Genomic DNA, 24,098 nt, shown 5'->3' with positions numbered 1-24,098 from the left:
CTAGCCAAAGTACAATCGGCCCCGTTTGAAATTCGCACACTTTGACGTCACGACCGTTTCGACCGATTCAAAAGCGTGACATTTCTGTCGACAACTCCTGCTTACAACGACGACGCATTAAAGGCTTCCGCCTTAATACAATGAAATATCTGCGCTTTCAAAACACCCTATCTATACGGTGGCACCCTTTACGGTGGTACTCAAAATGTAGTATGTGGCATTCGTCAAGCTGTACGACAGAGGCTACTAGCCAAATTCGTATGTCTTCGTCGAAGTTCATTAGAAGTCCTAGAAGGCCCAGAATACTGCTTACCACACAATGTTCACAACGTCGCCGAGGCCAACAAAAATCGCCTGCTTGTCAAGGGAGCTTCTAGTCATTATCTCAACTGCACACTTGAACAGATCTCTCAAGCACAACTTTGCTATTCGAACAGTGCACCTCTTCAAGAGAGCGAGCCAGCCATCAGCGTTACTCCACCGGTATAAGCACACCCCGAGGTGACAATAAATGGATCAAGGCTTCAGCCCAGACCAACACAACAGCTGGAACGACTATAGCGGACGAGTACTAAGCCTACTTCGCCTACTTCGCAAGCAACTCGACAGAAATCGGCGGCAGGAATGGCGCTGAAATCCGGATGAAGCTGGCAATCCAGAAATCCCTGAAATTTCGCTTGCCGCAGACCCCTTTTCCAAAGGGCGCCCACCAACGAGTTGACATAGGAGCTAAATTAAACCAACATCATAGTAGTCGGTAGGTTCTATTATGCTAGTTGACCGGCCACTACAAACGTACGGATAACTGAGATCGGGACTTTCGGTAAGACAGGAAATTCGAATATTAAAGCTCGCTGTATTCCGCTGGGTGAAGGCGACTTATGCAAAAAATGGGAAAAAAAATTCACACGGACACCTACTTCCATCGTATGCTGGCAACTTCATAGCATTAGCAGCTGTGAAAGCGTGGTCATTTCCCTCCAGAAAAAGGAAAACTCCAGTTTATGACGTCACTTCCCTCTAGCCAATGGGAATGCTCCGGTATGCTGATGTAAATTCTCTGCTGGCAAGTGGCGAATTTTATGAGCGACGACGCATTTTGGCCCCCCATAACATCTACGGCTATCGCGTAAAAGCTGGACCGCATCCTCTCCAAGCGAAAATGCCTTTCGCCCGAAGCCGTGACGCCTGGTGAAAGAAAAAAAAACCTGAGAACGCAGCAAGAAGCACAGTAGTGATAAAGAAAGTTTCCCCAGAAAGGAGAAGCACAGGAGGATGCAATTGAAGCTGAAAAGGAAGAGGCACTCGCGGTTCGGCCACGGCAGGAGCAAGGCCGCCTGTCTTAGTCGTCCGCCTTTCTTTCAGATAAAAGTTCTGATGACCAACTTAAGTGTTCCTGTCGGTTGGTAGTAAGTTAACTTAACCTCACTCAGGACTCGAACATCACGAAATTATTTATTTTGCTGCACACCTGTTTTGCAAATGGCAAGATTCGGCACATTTCGGCTGGTGCTTGAACCTCAGGCAGGACTTCAACACCGGAATTTCTTAATTTTGGCATCTCTTCTGCAGATCCCAAGACCTGGATGGAACGTTGTGTTGCTTGAGTTTTACATGGACGTGCTAATATTCTCTACAAAGTGACACTCATAGTGAATACTTCTGTAACCTAACCCACTATCTGTATGGGCCTGTCAAGGTTCACAGTAGTACAAAAAAAATATAAAAATAAAATGAGTTCAAATTTTGCTTGCTTCTCTTTCACCTTTCTCACAACAGGAGAAAATGACACCCCTTCTGCTCGCGCGAACAAAACTTCACCACTGCTTTGTTCATGTCAGTGTAGCAAGTGTAGCTAATGCGAATGGCAGCAATCACGTAGGTTTAGTGCGCATACATTTCTTACTTATGGTAGGAACGGCTTCTGATGACAACGTTTGAAGTTCCTCGTGAACCCAACTGCAATAAACCGCAAATAACGCAGCTACTATTGACGCACGCAATACAAGTTGTTCTGAGAATAGAACGGTGAAATAAATAATGACAGGCAACAAAGGAATAAGTAATAGGAACTCCTCAGTGGCAGCGATGAACGGCTCAAGCTGTTATATGAGCCTTTGAGACGTGTGCTCTGACAGTGACATAATATATAGGATGGAAAACAGAAAGTTGTATATAAAAAGAGCATCAACAAAAAGACTGCAGCCGAGGAGGTAATCTAAGAGTGGAACATCATCCTATAGGCTGCAGGACAACGAGATGACCTAAAAAAAGGGCAGGAAGTTTATCAAGATGGTTCAACAAAGAAATGAGTCCAGAGAGAATAATAGCTCTTGAAGGCCTCTTCGGTCGATAAAACGATCACAAGGAAAGTTCGACGTGACATGGGACCCAGTCTTACGTCTTTTATTTATGCACCGGTTGTCTACTGAGTGGCTTGTCTCGTCGTTGTTTAGCAAGTATCAAATGAAAGCTCCTACATAGCTCAGACAACGGCTAGACTCCTTTAAAAGGTCAACAGCAAACGATTTAAATGATGAAGTCTATCGAAGCTGCTTCTGTGTAAAGGATTGGGATGCAGGCACAAAAGATGTACCTTTAACAACAACTGTGTTGCAACACGCCGAACGTGACATCCAGGGTATTCTAATAAAAGCCTGCAGTAACTCATCGCAGTCTTTGATGTACAGCACCACCCCCTGCACTTGTGTTTATAGCCAGTAAGGCTCTCGTTGCGTATGACTTTTGTTTTTTTGTCTTATTGTTAATGTTCGTGAACGCCTCTTTAATGCTTGATGTTGCAACTTCTGCACACCATGTTTTGTGTGTGAATTATTTAAAACCGCGACAATATGGCCAAGTATATTCGCCAGTCATCACTTTGAATGAAATCTGTGCGAATAACAGCGACGCTCATCAGAACAGCTAAGGAGTGTGAGAAAGAAGTTATATCTCCAGCGAAGCGTACAATGGCTTAGCATAGAGCGTGGCAGTAAACGACTATCAAATTCACGACTCTGAGACGCAGAGTGTGATGTACATTGAAACTGCTTCCACCATTCATCGGATATTGTTGTGTGTGTCTTCCGTTTCTTGCTTCTCGCTTTCATAGCTTGTGTTCTGAGGTTAGCGTATGTATGTGACGAGAGTCGCGAAGTATGCTTGAGAGCGAAACATTTTCACACCATCATTGCTTATAGCTTCAGGACAGCCAAGCGTTACTTCGGTGACGAGAACCTCGTATGCATAAGGAAATCACAAACATGACAAGGCCAATAAGCAAAGTGACTTTTCCACGCCTTCTCAAGCAGAAAGAGCGAATGTCACTTGATGCTCACTATGCGATAGCGGGTATGAGCAAAAGCGATTCTCGGTTTCGTGGCGGCAGGTGAGTGCGATTTCCTTCCAACCGGGCCATCGGCGTCCTTCTTGTGGATTCCAAGGCGTGGTTTCGGCAGGCGACCATCGATGAAACACCTACCTTACATACTTAAAACCCAGGATAGAGGGGTTGGCGTCCCCCTCACTAACTTGCATTTCATGTCAATATATTTTAACACCCCTTTCCTTGCTCACTAGTTAACGGAAGTGAGGCGCATACAGGGTTTTATGCGCCCTGTTCCGGCGACGCAACGCGCAAATAGATGCGCAGCGCCACCAACGGCTGCGTCGGCGTTCTCATGGGTGATTGGATGCAGACAGTCACTGGCTGTTGTCTCTGTTTAGCGGCTCCCGATGGTAGCATTGGTTGCTGGTTGTTGAAATGTACCATGCAGCGAATTTTTGGTGGTATCATCAAAGATAACGCAGTAGTGTCATACGAAATAAACGTACGTCTTCGGCGTATCAATAGAGAACGCATTTTCGCACTGCAGGGCTGTGAAGCGACACAGCCTCGCGAATATTAATAAGAATATGTTCATCCACCAAGCAAATGATTTCTGTAAGACTTTTTTTATGTCGTCCTAGTCGACCTGGCGCAAGTGCTACCTCTTACTAATGTTCTCTCCGTTGTCTTGATGTTGAGCCCTTTGGGCGAAGTGCTATAAGTGCAGAAGAAAACGAAAAGTGTCGTAGGCCTGAAGCAACACTAGTAAGTAGCTGCTCCGAAACAACACACGTTATATCTGCCGCAAATATTTCAGTGTTTCAGTTTCTTTACGCACAACCATCAGCCGTCAAATGCACGAATATTGACTTCCCACCTTGTTAAATTATCTCCATAAACACGATATAAATATCGAAAGTGTTAGCACCCATACTTTGAATAATTTTTTTACACAACAAGAGTGATGGTTATACTCGCTATAATTGTATAATTATGCTTTTCTTTTCTCAGGTGTATTATGCTGGTCTTGATGTGATGGGGATATCTTATTGTTGTGTAAGATAGGAATTTTTCTTTTCAGACAAGAAGGTCTTGACTCACTTTCTATGTGTGTATGTTCTCGTGACTATGCTGCTATACATGTAAATGTGCAACTGCTGTATGCCTTGTATATGGGGGCTCGAACCACGTCAAGTGATATGTTTTCCCTTTTGTTCGAGTCTCTTTCCGCCTCGACGGAATAAAGTTCAATTTCAATTTCAACTCTCTTGGCGCGTTTGCTTCGTTGTACTCATTGCGCCATAGTGGAGGTGAAGTTCTTTCCTTTCTTCAAATATGCCAATTTTAATTTTCCTGCATGAAATTTTTTCGTCACTTTGCTTCCCGCACTCATCTTAAAAATTAAAAACAAAAATTGGTGCATAGCGAAAAAAAAATCAAAACGTTCACTTTCCTGTAGCATGTCAGTAGCAACGCAATAATCTAGAGCCACCCTTGTGCAACATTTTCAAATTCTTCGGAGTTTTTGAAAGATTCTGGACAGAAATATATATCAGAAAGCAATTTTCTGGAAATATAACAGTGCCATATCTTTGAGTGTAAGGAAAAAATCAATTCTAATATGCTGAAAGTTTCCATGTAAATGCTTCAAAAAGTATTTTTTTTTTTCTGAAAGCCGCTGACTGCCTTAAGGCGTCAATATAAATACCGTCAGCGAATCCTCTTGCCCACGCAGACACGGACACTGTTTCCGTGTTATGCGAAAAACCAAACGATATAAATATAAAGCGCCGCTTTACCCAGCCGTACGAACGTGCCTGGGTAGCCTAGAAGTAGCGTTTCTACCAAGGGTTTTAGGAGCTCAATTCACGACTAGTTTTTCTTTCCTGCGCAGTTCCTTTATTCTACATACTTAGACATCTTAATAACGTTTGCGCCATCTTGCGACGTTGCAATCGCCAGTTTCCTAAAGCTTTAATCACGTTCAATTCCACAGCTTATTGTGTGACGTCACGACTCTCTCAACCACTCCGGATTTTCCACTCAAACCTGCGACGATGACTACGGTGGGTGCTCCGCGGAGCTGGACCTTTAACTCTTTCGCATTCAAAAGGAAGTTTGCTTACGGAGGCTGCTGACTGTATAAGTCACATGGAACACGGTTGAAGAAAGAGAACACCAATCAAACGTACTGATCCTCTTATATTTCCGGCATTCTCACCACAATTCAGGAACCTTTCATGAAATGAACCTAGTGTCTCGGTACGGGTGTCTGCTGCCCAGTGGTTAAGGATGCGAGATGAGCGCTAGCTGTATCATCACCCAAACAGTAAGGCGGATTGCGTCTTTTCCGCTGCTTAGCAAGCGAACTGTTTATAGCCAGAGGGTGCTGGTATAATAAATAAATAAATAAATAAATAAATAAATAAATAAATAAATAAATAATTACGGACATTGCTCCCAGCTTCGCCGCACCCGGTCCCTAATTCTCGCGCAGCTATGTTCGGAGCCATGGAGGAAAAAAAAAACTAAGGAAGGAGCGTCCGGCGACAGCCTTGAAGCCTGGTCTTAACAAGTAACGATATAGTAAAAAAGAGAGTTTGGCCCCCGTGATCCCGCCACGTGATTGCGTGCGGTAAAATCTAGCCTCGCTGCGCGCGCGCATGCGCGGATTAGCGCGACAAACTGACTGTAGATCAACCTCTTAGCTGTAGACGCCCCACGCCAGAAGCCGCGAATACGCGTGCACTAAAACATACCAGAACGAAAACATAAAGGACTGAATAGGGGAGCGAAAAACTGAGGGAGAAAACGGCTTCATAAACATTCGGCTTGCAAACGCTGGCCGCGTGATGTCACGCTCCCTCCTCAGTTTATTTTTCCTCCATGTTCGGAGCGCCCCGACCAGTGCCTCCAGCGCGCGGCCATTGTGCAACGTTGCTAAAGTAGTGCTCGTGGAAGATTCTAGGTGGCGAGACGATACCGCAAGAGTCAGCGAAAATTAGCACTAGCTTCGTCCGCCCTCCTGGAGACGGCGCTACGTTGAGGGCGGTGGCATTCATCTATAGCACCTTTCAGGCTACAGCTGATTTTAGCAAAGATTCACGAAACCATGTTTTCAGCTGAACTTTTTTTCAAGATCTCTAGCGCGTTCATTGCATTGGATGCAGCGGCTAACGCACTTGACTAGCCTTGGCGCTTCGTACTGCGCTTTCTGTCACAAAAATGTCTTGACTCTGTGCTGAAATCCCAGCAATCTGTGTCAAAACATGTTGAAATCATCTTCATAACGAGGTGCACCTTTGCTGGCGCAGTGTTGGCAGCATGTTGAGCACTTGTTGAAATAATCAACACAAACATAAGTTGATTGCCTGGGTAACCTATGTAGACAAGGTACAAGCTAATTTTGAATTTCTTTGGAGGAGAAATTCTAGGGGCCCGTGTAGTGTGCGATGTCAGTGCACTTTAAAGAACCCCAGGTGGTCGAAATTTCCGGAGCCCTCCACTACGGCGTCTCTCATAGCCTTAGTCGCTTTGGCACGTTAAACCCCATAAACCAAACCTAAACCAAACCTAATTTTGTGTTGATCTTTCACCAATTAACAAGAAAAACTGAGTACGATAATAGTTAGGTGGCAAAAGATTTCCTTGAATATTTCGCCGAGCAAGCAGTCATCGCTTTTATACAATGCGTTAGGGCCTGAAAGGACAAGGAATGACTGAGAATCCCATGCTGTTGTTCATCTCAAGCTGATTCTCAGCTTCACCGTTACTCCTTAGCATGGGTGCCGTGGACAGGTAGTGTTCTGCCCACCGGCAAAGTTTTGCCCATATCTTGTTGATATTTATTTATATTATGTGCTGCACAATTATCCAGGTTCACATACGACATGATGTTCTTGAAGACCCTGATTCGCGTCTCAACATTAAAATAAAGCCATCAGGAAGAGCCGGTTTTGTAGGAGCGCACGCATGAATCTTGCGTGAAGATATTGCTGAAACGAGATAACAGCTCAAAGCCGAACACGGTCGGGGCTGGTTGTTCCTCGCCATGGCTCTGACATTCGCAGTACCAGCTTTTTCTGATGCGAAAGGAAGGGTTGAAGAATTTCAGCGGATTAGAAGGGTATCAAAATTCGCGGTGTTGTTAAGATCCACAAATTGGTAAGGCTGTGTTTACACCAGCCTTGTTTAGGCCTGGTGTGCTTTATTTAGGCTTTGATATACTAATTGCAGCGAAGAGTGATACAACATTCATCACCATCATCAGCCTGACTATTCCCACTGCAGGGCAAAGGTCTCTCCGATGTCTCACCAATTAGCGCTATCTTTAGCGAGTTGCGGCAACCCTATCCCCGCAAACTTCTTAACAACATTACTTCAGTGGCAATTAAACGACAAATAATGCTTTTTAACATTCTCTAGCTGGGCTGGATATATCGCCAGAAATGCGCGCAAACTCTTCAAGCGAACAAGAATGTTCTTTTTGGACAAACAATAAACAGCTTTTAACACAGAGTTACAGCGTCCCCGTCCGGCACCTACGAAGAAATTGCTCATTCGCCACTTGTCCCGCACAGCTTCGTTTCTCAAACTCAGGGGCGTAAAAACGATTATTGTTAACAATTAAAATCACTACCAAGCAACAGGTTGTATTTGAAGCATGCTCCAGATGCTCGAAGTCCATAAATATCTCGGATTTTTATTCATGGTGCTCTTCTATGCTTTCTCACTTCAGCTAGAAGTATGGCACAACACTAATGCAGCAAATGAAAATGAAGAAAGTAAAGAAAAGAATAAAAGCTTTAAATATGCCATCTTTAAAATTTATGTGAGCAGCTACAAATATTTTTCCCACTAAAACGTTTTCGAATATTCCTGCTCTACGAAGTATGAAACAACCATCACTTGCTGGGTCTTTCAGTGCCTAGGCCAGTGCTTCAAATTGAAAACGTTTTCCAATGACATCCTGTGGTACCAACAAGACGGATGAAAGGATAGAACTCGAAGCATTCAAAACAAGAAACCACCATACGCATGTAGAGAAACGTATGCAGAAATTGATTTCCATCGGGAGGGGAAGTGCCAATTCCAAAGAATGTAATTTAGTCAGCGGAAAGTACTAAATGCAGGGTCCTTGAACAATCGTTCTTTGGCACAATTTTCAACATTTTACTGGCGAGAACGGGAAAGTGCACAAGCTTTCTACCTAGGGAAAAAAAAGTTTGGATTCACTGGAACTATTCTTCACGCTTCACGCTTACAAATATCCCTCAAGAGAAAAGTGAATAACAGCTGTATCTTACCGCTACTCACCTATGCGCCGCAACATGAATGGAGGCTAACGAAGAGGGTTATCATTAAGTTATGGATAACGCAGCGAGCTATGGAAATAAAATTGATAGGTGTAATGTTAAGAGATCGGAAGCGGGCGGAGTGGGGGAGGGAACAGTCGAAATCAAGAATAAGAAATGGGCTTGGGTGGAGCATGTAATGAGAAAGCAAGATAACCGCTGGTCCTTAGGGGTAACGGAGTGGATCCCAGGAGAAGGCAAACGTAGCAGGGGATGGCAGAAAGTTAGGTGGGCGGTTGAGATTAAGAAGTTTGCGGGGATAGGGGGGCCGCAACTGGCAAAGGGCAGGGTTAATTGGAGAGGCATGGGAGAGGCTACAAAAGTGTAGATGAAATTCAAGCCGAGAACTTTTAGATGAAATACCGAAGAAGATTAAGCAACAGAAAAGCCACAAATTTTCCAACAGTTACCTTCCCCAGCTAGGCTTGTTAACAAGAAAGTTAGATGTTTTGAGTGTTGAGTCATTCCTGCACATTAGATGCATAGTTCACACACCATTTCTGCGTGGTTCCTTTATTTCTATTCAACAAACAATTAAGTTATTGTATTGAAAGCCAGTTCGCGTCTGTAAAGAGCTTAAGATTTCACTCTTCTTCCCTATATCGAGGTTCCTTGTCTTCGCTGAAGTTCTGCAACGAAACCTCAAAATATTAAGGTCCTTTACTGTCTCGGTCATCTTGAAGTGGCGCGTTTGAGAACAGGTCCTGCGACTGTGGTGCTGGCCTTAATCCTTCAAGCCTCCTAACACCTACTTCACTTCCAAGCTTCCTGAAAAGTAAAGGAACAAATTGCGGTGCAAGCATATGATAGAACCAATCAATAGGTGCACGCAGTTCATGCACTGTCTTTTAAGTTCCTATGTCACCCGTTGAGCCACGCGGTGTTGTTTCTTTGTTTCTGCGAAAGCGGATTGCTAGCACACAATTTATAGCTCTTTTTTGATACTTTTCTAGTAGGCATACGACCTTATTAAGTAGGCCCCTGGGAAACATTGCTTGATACGTGCTTGCCGCAGAACAAAATGCTCTGCGGTCTCGCCAAGAACTTAGTGTAAAGGATTTGCTTTATACAATACTCTATTTTTCTCACGCAATAAAGCACAAAATTCGTTGACGACACCATTTTCGCACGAAGAATCGCGACGGCAGCGTCACAATGGCAGCCACAAGAAGCGCTTTTCTTTTTCTTTTTTTTTTTGTACTGCCAAAGGAAGTCGCCAAGGAGGATCTGATTTCCCCTGAGAGCTACGAGCAGGTTGAATGCCGTTCAAATGTGATACGGCTTTTTCTTTATGTCGCCTCTTACGCCTTCAGCCTTTTGGAACCGAGATCAGTGCCATGTCCAGATTTAGAAGTCTGCTTTCTTTAAAATTGGTTGTGAAGATTTTTCCATCGGTCATTGACGTATCAGAAGTGAACTTTCGTTCCTGGCCAAAGGACGGAAAAGAAACCACGATAAAAAGCGCACATCAATTCGTCCGCGAAAAAGTGCAATCATTTTGGTGCTGAGGTCCCTGAAATAGATTTGACTCCTTTTTCTTCAATAAATGAGAAAAGTCATTCAATTCAAAGGAACACAGGGCAATAGAAAGTGTTCCGGTTTTGCCTGGAAAATGTCATTTGTTTGCGTATTGAAATTGCAGGCTTTCAGGATATCAAGGAAGGCCGAGCTTCGATCGGCATTAAAATTGTACTGCTGAATTTTGTTTCAGATTTACCGAAACGACATGTACACTTCCAACTGCAGTACACGGCTGCACAAATTTCATTTAAAGCTATAAATAATTTCGTTTTCCTTATAATATTTTGTTCTCTCGCCGTTACAGAACATTGTTCGTTAAAAATCATTGCGGTCAGATGTCACACTTCGCACCCGATACATGCGGTCGCATTTTCGTTTGCACAAAAGCAAAACATTGAGAAATTTCTACAAGGCGTGCTTTTGTTTTCAATAGACAGATCAAGAATAGCTTTCATTATTTTCATTGTTTCTATAAGTGTGGCTAAAACGAGCCGACACATTGGCTCAGAATTAGAAAAGCTTTATGTAAAAAAAATTCTTTAAAGAAATGTAAAGAAGAAAGCGCTTGTTGATCGTCTAATTTGTAACCTTCTTTGCCTTTTCCCTATGATTTTCGCTCTATTTTTTTCATAATGCATCACCAACTAGCCCGCTGCATCACCAACTTGCATCCAGTGCATCATCAACTAGCGTTGCTGAAATCAATCATATATTTTTGTTTTAATATTAGTCAATGAGGTTGTCAATAAGGCAGTGCCATGAGGAGACCATTCACTGTGGCGATGGTCAATTCCAAAGCGCAGTCCGTCGCGGTTTCTATGCGAAACAAATTAGGCCCAGTGAAGACCTGGGAGTTGCTTACCACCGGAGCACCATCATCCGCCACGGTCTCGGGCGGGACCATTACGATAAGCTCGCGGTATTCCCGGTATTGTCCCGAACTTTAGCGATGCGGCAGGTACCGGGCCTTTTTCGATGTTTGCGGCTCTAGGATACGTAGCTTGTGCAAGACGGACCGGTGACGGCATGCCTGTTGCAGCGCCGTCGGACCGTACCCAATTGCTGTATAAAAGTGCCATCGGAAGGAACTTTACGCTGCCTATTTCAATGCGTTTCTCTCGAAACATCAATTGGTACGAAAAATATGCGGTGTTAGAGCGGTCCAGCTCGGGCACCTTTCGAACTAGGACGCTCACGGGCACTTGCTATCCACAGAGCCATTACTTTCTTGGCTAACGACGCAAAGTGAGGTCGCCAAGCTCTGTTTGCGATAACCGTGCTTAATGGCGTTAAGGCGATATGGTCAGCCGTGTGAACAGCCGTAACCAGGTTAGCGACGCGGTTCTCTGAGCCTCGGTTAAGCGAGCCTGTGTGACAAAGGACGGTCTCCTGAAATGAGCGCTGTGAAACCGAAGAACAAAAAAAGCTGACGCCGCTTCCGTTTACACATTGAGAAATCCAGCTATACGGGACGCAAATCGCCGGCATCGTCAGATGTGTCGCATTCAGTCATCAGCAGTCGAAAAAAAAAAAGCTGAGGCCGCTTCCGTTTACACACTGAGAAACCCAGCTATACGGGACGCAAGTCGCCGGCATCGTCAGATGTGTCGCATTCAGTCATCAGCAGTCGGCTGAGACAGCCAGTTTGTTGACACTTCCAGTGTGTTTCGTGACACCGCCGCCAGGAGATGGGCGCCTGTGTGGTAGCGCCGTGAAAAGGGCGAATTCTCCGTATCATCGAAGGGAATTTTCTTCAGTAGTGATGACGCCATTGGGAGCTTTGTGGACTTTTTTTCCTGGACGCCGACAACAACGTCGGGTTTCGTCGCTGTTGGGCCGTATAAGGCTTACGCCTTAAAAGCAACCAGCGCCCGGTTACAGACCAATCGCTTTCGCCCACAGGGAACAAAAAAAAAATCGGACGGTTATGGCGGCCTACGTCGCAAATGCTGCACAACGTCTTGTTATCGCTTGAAAATGAGGACATAGCACCAGCCTCTGGCTTCGGAGGCGAACTTGACGGAAAGCTGAACAATATCAGTATTCAGATCCTTTCACAAGATAAGCTTCTGAACTTTAAGGCGAGGAAGAAAGATTGAAAAAGGTCAAGGAGATAATTCGTGATAACCACAAATGGCCCATGTGAAAATATTCGCCGCGGTATAGGCAGTTATTATCTGGCCTTGACAACAGTTTTCGAGGAGAATCAGTTTGAGACAAGTTCACAGCATTCCGCGGGCCCATTTCAGGTGGGTAGACGGATAGGAGCCGTTCTCTTCAGTCCATGGTACAGCGTAAGGGCTTTGAATCGAGGGCCTGACCGAGACACATATGGAAATATACCGGCATCGTCAGAGGGATATTAATCCATACAGAAAATTTGAATATCCTTCACTGTGTCGACTAACTTTGTCATATAAGATCATTATAAGCCTAAAAGATATTAATGAACGATAGTTTTTGTAGTCTACCGTGCGCTTCCAATCAATGTCCTTTGTAAAGATCTACTGAATGTTAGTATCGTCTCTTTCTATCTGAACGCGCCCAGGCTTGCACCTCTGCCTCAACCGACTGAGTCTTTGCAAGTTCCTTTCAACATAAAGGTATAGATATTCGTACTGAAAAAATCTCCGCCCAAAAACACGCAAACAATAAATTTCGTATAGTCAGTAGTGATATAAAATTGATATACAACAAGATGAACAAACTTACAATTCTGCAGAATATGCAATGCAAGCAAATATAATTTAAAATAACAAAAACATACATGTAGGGGTAAAAAAATCCTTTTTTTTTTGTTTTCTTGGCGACACATAAGTGAGTACGGGAAATCAGCTTTCTTTTAATTTTTAAAACTAATAAAAATGGGCCTAATCAGCTGAAGTTAAATTCCAAGGTGTTGTATGAAACCCTCTTAATCCGCTACATCAAGTCCAACTACATATAGTCAATGCGGTCTCACATTCGTGACTCCTCTTCTTCGAGGATAGTATCCATCAATGGTAACGAAAGAAATGTAATCTGGAAGACTTAATTTTAATCTTCACGCAAAAATTTCCACCACATTATTATTTGAGATTATTGCCATGAGCTAGGAGTATTCCATGCAAAGTTGAGGGAAATTTGAGCTTTTTAGTTTTTGTTATTGTCCAATAGTTTGGCAATTTTCTGGAATTTTTAAATCTAAAATTTTCAACAAGCAACTAAACAACTTTACCATAAACTCGGTACGAATTTATCGAATGGCAAGAGAAACGAGACATAATTGAGCGGGATAGTTTCAGCCTGAATTTTCTACTCTATTTTAGGAATGTCCACCCTTTCTTTTTAAAACACAACATTTTGAACGATATTGTTACGGGGATGTTACGGCGGTAAGTCTATATTGGCGGCTGCTCTGAGATGGCCAGCACTCAGCTCAGACTCCGAGGGCCCAGCTACCCACTGTCAACGTCGTCGTCTCAGCGCACCGCCACTTCTTCGTTCACGATTCGTCCACTTATTTAGTAACCAGTTCACCGGTAACACTATCCCCCTCGGCTGAAGGCAACGTCCCGGTGCGTGTTAGGCGTGCGATGTCGATGGTGGGTGATAGGGCTTGAGGTGAGCTACATGAACTACTGCGGATGCCAGCGGAGCGGACGTCTACTTTGGGTGCAGCGGCGTGATTTCATACGTTACGTCGGTCACTGCCCGTAATACACGATAAGGACCTGTGTAGCGCGGCAGATGTTTTTCACATAACCCCCCACGACGGGATGGGAGCCACAGCAAGACGAGAGATCCGGCAGGGTAGCGCACATCACGGTGCAGGCCATCGTAGCGGTGTTTCTGAGCCTCTTAGGAGGCGGAGAGCTTGTGACGAGCAACCTGGCGGGCGGCGTCTGCTCGGGCGATAGCGTCACGCGCATATGTAGTGACAGGGCCGGCTGTGGGCAGCAGAGTGTATGCCTGAGAAAACGGCGAGACCAAAAACCTTTAAGGGCTCCTTCAAACAGAAATTTTTGCAAATGACTGCTGAAAAATGATTCAGATTCGAAAAGATTGTTTTGACTTCTTCAAAATTAAGCTTGCAGTTTTTCCGAATCCCATCAATTCCATCAATGGTAACAAAATAAATGCAATCTGAAGTACTTAATTTTGTTGAGCACGCTAAATTTTCCGCCAGATTATTGGATCAGATTATTGCCATGCGCTAAGAGTATCTCATGCAATGTGGCATGAAATACCCTTAACTGCATGTTTTTCCGCTGTTATGACGTAAAATATTTCTCAAAAACACTGCAACATTTTACGCACAAATGAGGTTTGTTGCTTAATTCGTTGAAAATTGCTTCTAGCGGACTGGGCGATAATGGGTGGTAATCTCTATGATATTGCTGTGATAGCGTCAAGTGCATTACGCGTCACTTTGCCATGACGCGCACTGATAGCGGCAGAGGATAAGCAACCGCTGCTTGTAAAAGATGCGTCAGAGGAATAAATGCGGATTCCTTATCCTGCACCGGTCTTCGCTGGTTCTTTGGTGCGGCCGCTCGCCAGCCGCGGGCTAATACGTTTCACTGGCGACGAGGATGGGATCGAGGCGGCTGGCTACTTTCTTCGGTTGCTGCTGAAGACGACTTCCTGGCGTCATGCTGCTGATAACGCGAAGGTCGTAGGTTCGGCTGATGTGTGTGTTGAGCACGCTGATCTAACCGACGTTTTACCTGTGCTGATAGTAGATGACGGTGGGAAAGGGTTGCCGTGTCTGTTCGGCCACAACTGGCTGAGGAAGCTGAAATTAAACTGGCAGAGAGTTCAAGCCATACAACAAGACTACGCCGTGTAGTAACTTAAGAAGAAGTTTGAGGCTTTGTTTTCACCGCAGATGGGGCTGATAACGGGCTACAAAGCACAGGTCCTCTTGAATCCAGAGAGCAAGCCAGTATTTTGGAAGGCCCGTCCTGTGCCTTTTGCATTGAAGCAAGCTATGTCCGATGAGCTAGACACCTTGGAACGGGCGGGGGTACTGAAAAGAGTCACCAGAAGCGATTGGGCGACTCCTTTGGTAGTGGAACCAAAAGATGGAGAAGTAAAAGTGCGGTTGTGCGGTGACTACAAGGTCACGGTGAACCCTGTGCTGCTGACTGAGCACTACCCTCTTCCCTTGCCAGAAGATTTGTTCACAACATTGGCAGGCTCAAAAGTATTCTGCGTCCTAGACCTTGCTGCCGCTTACCACCAAGTGGAACTTGCCGAAGATGCAAAGGCGATTTTAACTATAAACGCCCACCAAGGCCTTTACTAGTACCAGCGGCTCCCTTACGGCATCGCAAGTGCTCCTGCCATATTCCAGTCGCTCATGGACGGGCTTCTCAAGGGTATGCCTCAAGTGTTATATTGATGATGTCATCACTGGAGGTTCAAATGCGAACGAATGTCGGCAAAAGCTGGCAGAAGTTTTGACACGGTTGCAGGAGCACAATGTGGCGCTGCGCATGAAAAAATGCAAGCTCTTTTGCAGTGAAGTCCGCTATCTGGGCCACACAATTTCAGCGGATGGAATAAAGCCACTGAGATCGAAAACAAGGGCAATAGAGCATGCACCGGGGCCTACGAATGGTTCCGAACTGAAGTCTTTCCTGGGAATGGTAACATTCTACTCAAAGTTCCTATCGCCGCCGCGGTGGCTCAGATGTTATGGTCTCGGCTGCTGACCCGAAAGACGCGGGTTCGATCCCGGCCGGTGCGGCTGGAATTTCTTTGGAGGAGAAATTCTAGAGGCCCGTGTACTGTGCGAAGTCAGTGCACGTTAAAGAACCCCAGGTGGTCGCAATTTCCGGAGCCCTCCACTACGGCGTCTCTCATAGCCTTAGTCGCTTTGGGACGTTAAACCCCATAAACCAAACCAAACCATCAAAGTTCCTATCGAACTTAGCGACTGTGGCTGCGCCGCTCTACGAGCTCCTGAAGAAGGGCACGCGTTGAAAATGAACAGGCGAATGTTCTCGCGCGTTTCGAAAAACAAAGAACTTGCTCACGACCAGTCCGGTACTTGCTTACTACGATCCGAAGCAAACCTTGGCTCTAAGCTGTGATGCGTCGCAGTATGGGCTTGGCGCGGTTCTTTTTCACATACTTCCAAGTGGGCTAGAAAAGCCTGTCGCTTTTGCTGCCAGGACGTTATCGCAAGCTGAGCGTGGCTATGCCCAGATCGAGCGAGAAGTGCTGGCAATAATCTTTGCTCTCAAGAAGTTTCATCGCTACCTGTATGGGAGGGCATTCACGTTGTTCACGGATCATCAACCATTACTAGGCATCTTAGGGCCATGGAAGCAGGTCCCATCTTTAGCGGCTGCTCGGATGCATCAATGGGCGTTAATCCTGGCTTCTTATCGCTACGACTTGAGATATCGGAAAGGATCTCAAATGGAAGTGGCGGACGCGCTGTCCAGACTGTCTGTCACAACCGAAAACAGCGTTGATGAAACACATACGCTCGCTGTTTTTGAAACTACGCCACTGACGGCTAAAGACGTTGTCAAAGCTAGCAAGTATGACGGCATTCTCAGCAAAGTCTACCGATATACGCTTGAAGGATGGCCAGCACAAATCAAAGATGCTCAACTTGTACCGTACTACTACAGACGTGCGGAGCTGTCGCCTGGAAGCGGGATGCGTCACATGGGGCAGTAGTGTTATTGTGCCAACAAAGCTGAAAAATGTAGTGTTGAATCTTTTCCACGCGGAATAGCGCGGTGCTTCACGCATGAAGATGCTCGCACGTAGCCTGCTCTGGTGGCCAGGGCTAGACGCAGACATCGAAAGCACGGTGATATGTTTTGCCGTGCTTGTAGCGTGTCCCACCAGGCATCGGATCCAGGATCACCGCCGCATTGCCGAAGGAGGAAGGAAACGTGGGCCGGAGACGGGGAGTAGGGGAAGTGAAGGAAAAAACTGTATTTACATAGTTACATGATTATTTACATTATTTACAAGAGCGGGACTGAGAATGGCTCTCAGTGGAAGGGGAACGTCTTCGTCAACCGTAGTCGACTGGAGCTAGCAGGCTTCTCTCGGCCACACTCACGGCCGAGTTAAATATCGTTCGGTTTCCCCAGATCCCTGGCTGGGGAATAATGGTCGACGAGCACTGTCCAATCGGATGGACCGAAGGGGACGTTCTTGTTACCACCCACGGCTGGGCAGGTGCGAGCTTTTCCACTCTCTCGCAGCTGGGTCGATGAGAGGGGAAGATGCTGACTCATTCAGCCCTGCGGGAAAGGAATCTCCCGAAGTCCTCCAGCAGGTGAATGAACTTGCTTCCCCGCCGATTGCCCAGAACGCGAGTCGGGGACACAGAATTCTTCAATTATCCGCCAGCGTGACCGGCGCCGGCACGTCGCCTCTGCTGTGGTCGCTCGGACAATACCTCCGGCGCGTCCCCGGCCTTCGCCGCTATAGTGGTCACCTCCGCTCAAGGAATTTCGCTGGGGTTACTGCTGACAATGGCCCTAGACATTCCTGCTACACTAATCCGCTGAGGCTCGGAGGGGCATTCCAAGCATCCCACTTCCCACCGCCGTCGCGGGGTTGTCGGCCTCGATGAATGTTCACGGTAGCTGCTTGATCGGGCCCACGTGGTCCGAAGTACGGTCACAACAGCACGTCCGCCGCCCGAAGAGGTCTCGTAGTGGTTGCAGCCAACGCTGCTGCGCGCAGAGACCTGGAGTTGTGTCCGTTCGGCTTTTGGTCACAGCTGGGCCCAAAGGTTCTTCTTGCTTCGTTGACAACTGTAACGGTCTCAACCAGCAAGGTACACAGCCCAACAAGCAGAAAGCGCCAAACCGACTTCAAGAACTGCCAAGCTGTTTTCGGTCAACAAAACCTCTTTAGAGAAAATGAGCTGTCGCGTGAAAGTTACGTCCTCCTCCGAAAGTTTCCAAGTTTGACCAAACCAGAATACAGAGAGCTTGTTTAGCCAAAAGGGAAAATTTTCCTAAAATTTTGGGGGGGTGCCGTAGCACGGTTTTTGCCACAGAAAGCCACCTCCCGTGAGAGCACAAAGGGAAGGTGGAGCTTCTGAACACATACAAAACAGAGAAAAAAAAATGATTCCCGCTAAAGCAAAAAAAAAAGAAAATACAAATATGCATAGCGGAATAACGTCTGGGGAGTCAGGAAAGGGCATTACACGGGAAAGCTTCGGCTGAGGCCATCAGCGTTGCCATTATCTCGTCCCTTTTTGTAACGCACGTCAAATGAGTGCTCCTATAACGCCAGGCTCCAACGAAGGAGTCTACCGTTTTTAGCTGACATGTTCCGAAGCCAGGTCAAAGGGCAGTGGTCGGTTTCCACAGTAAACCGAGATCCTGCCAGGTAACACTGTAACTTCTGGATTGCCCATACGAGACAGGCGCATTCCTTCTCCGACACACTGTACGCCTGCTCGCGTAGCGTTAGCTTCCTGGTAACAAATACTACGGGGTGTTCCTCTCCGTTTTCGGCCTGTTGACTGAGGACGGCGCCCATACCGCGGTCGCTGGCATCGCACTGCAGAACAAACGACCGTTCGTAGTCAGGGGCTCGTAAAACGGGCTGGCTAGTCAAGGCTGCCTTGAGGGCAAGAAATGAGCGTTCCTTGGGGAGGTCCCACACGACTTTCACAGGTTCGCTCTTTCGCAAGCTGTCCGTGAGGGGGCTCGCGAGCTCGGAAAAGTTTCGGATATGATGTTGGTAGTATCCGGTTAGCCCGAGGAAAGAACGAATGTCTGTTTTGGTGCCTGGCCTGGGATATTCAGATATCGCCGCTACTTTTAGTTCTAGCGGACGCCGGTAACCGCGTCCGACGACATGGCCCAAATAAGTAACTTCCGCTCTCCCCAGTTGACATTTCGTAGCCCTGACGGTCAAGCCGGCCTCTCGCAACCGTGTCAACACTTCTTTTAGATGGTACAGGTGTTCCTCCCAGCTCTTTGAGTAGACAGCTATGTCATCCAAATACGGAAGTGCGTAGTCATGCATGCCCTGCAGGACCCGGTCCATAAGCCGGGAAAAACAAAACGGCGCGTTTTTGAGGCCAAAGGTAAGGACAAGAGGGCGAAACGTTCCCAAGGGGAAAATAAAGGTGGCAAATCGGCTCGCCTGCTCAGTCAGAGGCACCTGCCAGTACCCTCTAGTGAGATCTAGCGTAGAGACATACTGAGCGCTACTTATGGTCTCGACCCTCTCCTCCAGGTTTGGAATCGGGTAGCTCTGATCTCGAGTGATTTCATTCAGACGACGATAGTCGATACAGGGCCGGGGATCTTTACCGGGCGCTTCAACTAATATGATCGGGGATGTGTACTTACTCTCCGATGGCACTATCAGTCCTGAGTCTAGCATCCGCTGTATCTCTGTTGCCAGTATCTCTTTCTGCCTAGGCGAGACACGGTAAGGTCTGCACCGAACGGGCTCGTTAGAAGTTAACTGTATGTCATGTTCCATCAAGCTCGTTCTCCCGGGCTGGTCTACAAAACGGTCGCTAGCTACCAGGTCCCTTCGCTGATTATCGTCTAGCGTTGGATCACTGCCAACTTTCTCACAAAGCCCTTCGAGTGCGGAATCTAACGCGGACTCCGGGAAAAAAATCTCAGTCTCCACTTCCTCAGGCGCGTTCAGAGCCAGGTGTACAACAGCTTCTCTCTCTCGGTACGGCTTCATTAAATTAGTGTGATAGATGCGTACCTCTTTGCGTCTGCCAGGAATTCTAACAGCATAGTTAGTGTCGGAAAGCTTCTGTATCACTTCCGCGGGGCCCTCCCACAGCACCTCTAGTTTGTTCTTCCGTGAGGCACTAAGCAAAAGAACTTTGTCTCCAACGGCGAAAGTTTTTTTTCTGGCGTTCCGGTCGTAATAAAGTTTTGCTCGTCCCTGAGCGGATTTCATGTTGACCTCTACCAGCTCGCGACATGACTGAAGGCGTTCTAACAGCTGCAAGACGTACTCTACGACAGTGGGATCCTCTCCGCGCCCTTCCTCTTAGCTGCTTCCTTTTTGTAAAGGCGTTCCTTTTCTACCCTGTCGGCCTCCTCCTTAGCTGCTTCCTTTTGGTAAAGGCTTTCCTTTTCTACCCTGTCGGCCTCCTCCTTGCGCTCCCTTTCAACCCTGTCGGCCTCCTCCTTACCTGCTTCCTTTTGGTAAAGGCGTTCCTTTTCTACCCTGTCGGCCTCCTCCTTAGCTGCTTCCTTTTGGTAAAGGCGTTCCTTTCTACCCTGTCGGCCTCCTCCTTGCGCTCCCTTTCAACCCTGTCGGCCTCCTCCTTAGCCTTCCTGATCCCCTCTTGAATGATCTCCCAGGACTCCGCAATTTCGTCGTCCTCGACACCACACTCCTCAATAGCCTCAATCAGCTGCGGCTTTCTGCGACCTTTTCCGACCTCAATACCCAGCTCTTCACACAGCAAAATCAAATCTGGCTTCTTTAGTTTGCTCAAATCCATGGCAACTTCCGAACGAGGACTTTCAACAATAAGCTGCTACGTGAAATGCTTTAGCGAGCACGTGCAGAAGATTAATCTACAGGTACTGATAAATTTCCAGAGTTATCAGCCTGGCAGATTCCCAAAGAAAGTCAAGCGCTCACCACTGCTGAAGCCAGGACCAAGCGTGGACGATCCCGCCGCTGCCAACCAGTTGATATGTTTCGCCGATGCTCGTAGCGTGTCCCACCAGGCATCGGGTCCAAGATCACCGCCGCATTGCCGAAGGAGGAAGGAAACGTGGGCCGGAGACGGGGAGTAGGGGAAGTGAAGGAAAAAACTGTATTTACATAGTTACATGATTACTTACATTATTTACAAGAGCGGGACTGAGAATGGCTCTCAGTGGAAGGGGAACGTCTTCGTCAACCGTAGTCGACTGGAGCTAGCAGGCTTCTCTCGGCCACACTCACGGCCGAGTTAAATATCGTTCGGTTTCCCCAGATCCCTGGCTGGGGAATAATGGTCGACGAGCACTGTCCAATCGGATGGACCGAAGGGGACGTTCTTGTTACCACCCACGGCTGGGCAGGTGCGAGCTTTTCCACTCTCTCGCAGCTGGGTCGATGAGAGGGGAAGATGCTGACTCATCCAGCCCTGCGGGAAAGGAATCTCCCGAAGTCCTCCAGCAGGTGAATGAACTTGCTTCCCCGCCGATTGCCCAGAACGCGAGTCGGGGACACAGAATTCTTCAATTATCCGCCAGCGTGACCGGCGCCGGCACGTCGCCTCTGCTGTGGTCGCTCGGACAATACCTCCGGCGCGTCCCCGGCCTTCGCCGCTATAGTGGTCACCTCCGCTCAAGGAATTTCGCTGGGGTTACTGCTGACAATGGCCCTAGACATTCCTGCTACACTAATCAGCTGAGGCTCGGAGGGGCATTCCAAGCATCCCACTTCCCACCGCCGTCGCGGGGTTGTCGGCCTCGATGAATGTTCGCGGTAGCTGCTTGATCGGGCCCACGTGGTCCGAAGTACGGTCACAACAACGGTAAAAACGTGTAGCATTTGCCAACAAATGCAAAACAGCGCTCCCCGTTCTCCACTCGAGCCATGGCCGTTTCCCGCCCGCTGCTGGCAGCGAGTGCATGTGGACTTTTTTGACTTTGAAGAAACGACATTTCTTTTGTGCGCGGACTCGTTTTCAAAGTGGATCGAAGTGTTTCCTATGCGCTTTACTGCAGCCGCGAAGACTATCGAGCGCTTGCGAAGCCTGTTTGCTGTTTACGGAAGCCCTGAAAAACTGGTTTCTGATAACGGCCACCAGTTTTCAGCGCAGTTCTAGGACTTCCTCGATGCCTGTGGCATCCGACGCACGTACAGCCCGCCATACAATCCGCAGTCCAACGGGGCTGCCGGAAGGTCGGTGCAAACTGTAAAAAGGAGTCTTCGCAAGCAGCTTCTGCATGACAACAAGGAAGGTAACAGCAGATCAATGCGGAAGAGAGTGGACCACTTCTTGCTGGCGTATAGGACAACCCCTAACACGGCAACAGGCAAGTGTCCGGCAGAACTGTTTCTGAAATGAACTCCACGCACTAAACTGTCATTACTAAGGCCGTCATTTCTAGATGACATGCAGAGTAAGCAAGAACGGCTGAAACAGCAGCATGGCCAACGAAGATCAACTTTTCGTTCGTTTAAGGAAGGAGACTGGGTATACGTGAAGACTGTCTGGCAAGAGAAGGTGTCATGGACGGAAGGGCGTATAGTGCAGCTAGTCAGCCCTGTGACCAATCTCGTAGAGACTCAGAACACAGTTCGGCACGTTCATGTTGATCATTTGCGATCGCGCAGCTGTTTCCAGTATGCAGGACTGGACACCGGGGCGGAAGCGCCGAGACGACCCGACACCGAGGACTTTGAGCGTCATCAGGAGACGCTTACCTACCGGGCACCTCACCCAGGCTCTTCCGGCTCGGAGATTGTGCAACCGCTTCTGCGGTTCAGAGAAATTCTGGACGACTATTGCGAACGCCATCGTCTTTTCCCGGTCCCTGCTAAGGGCCTGAGTAAAGCTGATGAGCGAACTCTGAGGCGCTTGCAGACCGACACTCTGTTGTGTCCTGCAATAGTGAAACATTTCGACCCCAAAATTGATGGCCGCTGCCCTCACTGTGGGGAAGTTTCCGATACCTTCCACATGGTTTGGGCCTGTCAAAAGAATCCTTCCCTTCCCCCCAATCCTTCCCCTTCCCGAGAGGCATGGGAGGCAGCCCTGCTCAACTGCTCGGGGCTGGAGTCTCAAAGGGCTCTAGTCCAACGGGCGCGAGTAGCGGCCTCGTCCAGCGGGGTCCCGGACTAAGGACTCCACCTATGTAAACGGCCATTTTTGGTCTGCAAACTCTCCTGTTGTTTATTAAAACGTTTTCACCACCACCACCTCACCTCCGCACCACAAGAGGCTCAGCATGACACGGACGCGGCAGTACCCCCTCTTCGCGATGATGCACCAACCCCGATCCCGCCACCACAAGACGGGCAAGAATTGCAACTGCCAGCTGCCCAGAACGAACATCCGGAGGCGCAAGCTAAAGCGCCTTCCGACTCTCCACCAACACTGCGCAGAAGCCAGCGCGCCCGGAAACCACCAGACCGATATACCTCCCACGATTTCCGTGACTGAAGCTAATGAATGGAGGCGATGATCTTGGAGGGAAGGAATGTGATAGCGTCAAGTGCATGACGCGTCACTTTGCCATGACGCGCACTGATAGCAGCAGCGGATAAGCAACCGCTGCTTATAAAAGCAGCGTCAGACGAATAAATAGGGATTCCTTGTCCTGCACCGGTCTTCGCTGATTCTTTGGTGCGGCCGCTCGGCTGCCGCAGGCTAATACATTTATATTGCATGTCTGCAAAAACACACAAAACTGTCAAGAAAACCGAATAAAACTTTACGAAAAGTAATACCCTTAAGGAACTTGCCTTGAGCGCAAAGAAGCAATAATATTTTCACCCATCGGCACTTTTCTAGTTGGCTGCCAATCGTCACCGCTTGGCGATTCCCGCAGCCTTCGCTGCCCAATAAGCACAACGCTAATACGGCATTGCTCAAAGAATAAACCAACAGCGCTCTTTCATCAAATATGTGATGAAAGAAACTTGGCGAACAAATGCCGCTTTCATCGCGAGCGCTCAAGTTGCGCAAGTGTGATAGCGACCCTCCGTGGCCGCCGTTCTTGAAGCGAATGTAATTTGTAGGCCGGATCCCATTTCCCGCCGGCTACTCGACAGCGGATGTCATCTCCAGGCGACAAACCCCTAGAAGCGCTTGTAGCTTCGAAGTGATTTCGGCAACGATGTGCCGTGATCCAAAAATGCCTGCAGTTGCCACCTTCGAAGTTTGAGCCTGGTTCCAGAATGTCGCAACGCTAACAGTGCAATGCGGC

This window comes from Amblyomma mixtum, chromosome 8 (genome assembly GCF_055824585.1).
Source record: "Amblyomma mixtum isolate Tamu chromosome 8, ASM5582458v1, whole genome shotgun sequence".
NCBI classification, from domain to species: domain Eukaryota; kingdom Metazoa; phylum Arthropoda; class Arachnida; order Ixodida; family Ixodidae; genus Amblyomma; species Amblyomma mixtum.
Note: the sequence above shows the minus strand (reverse complement) of the source record.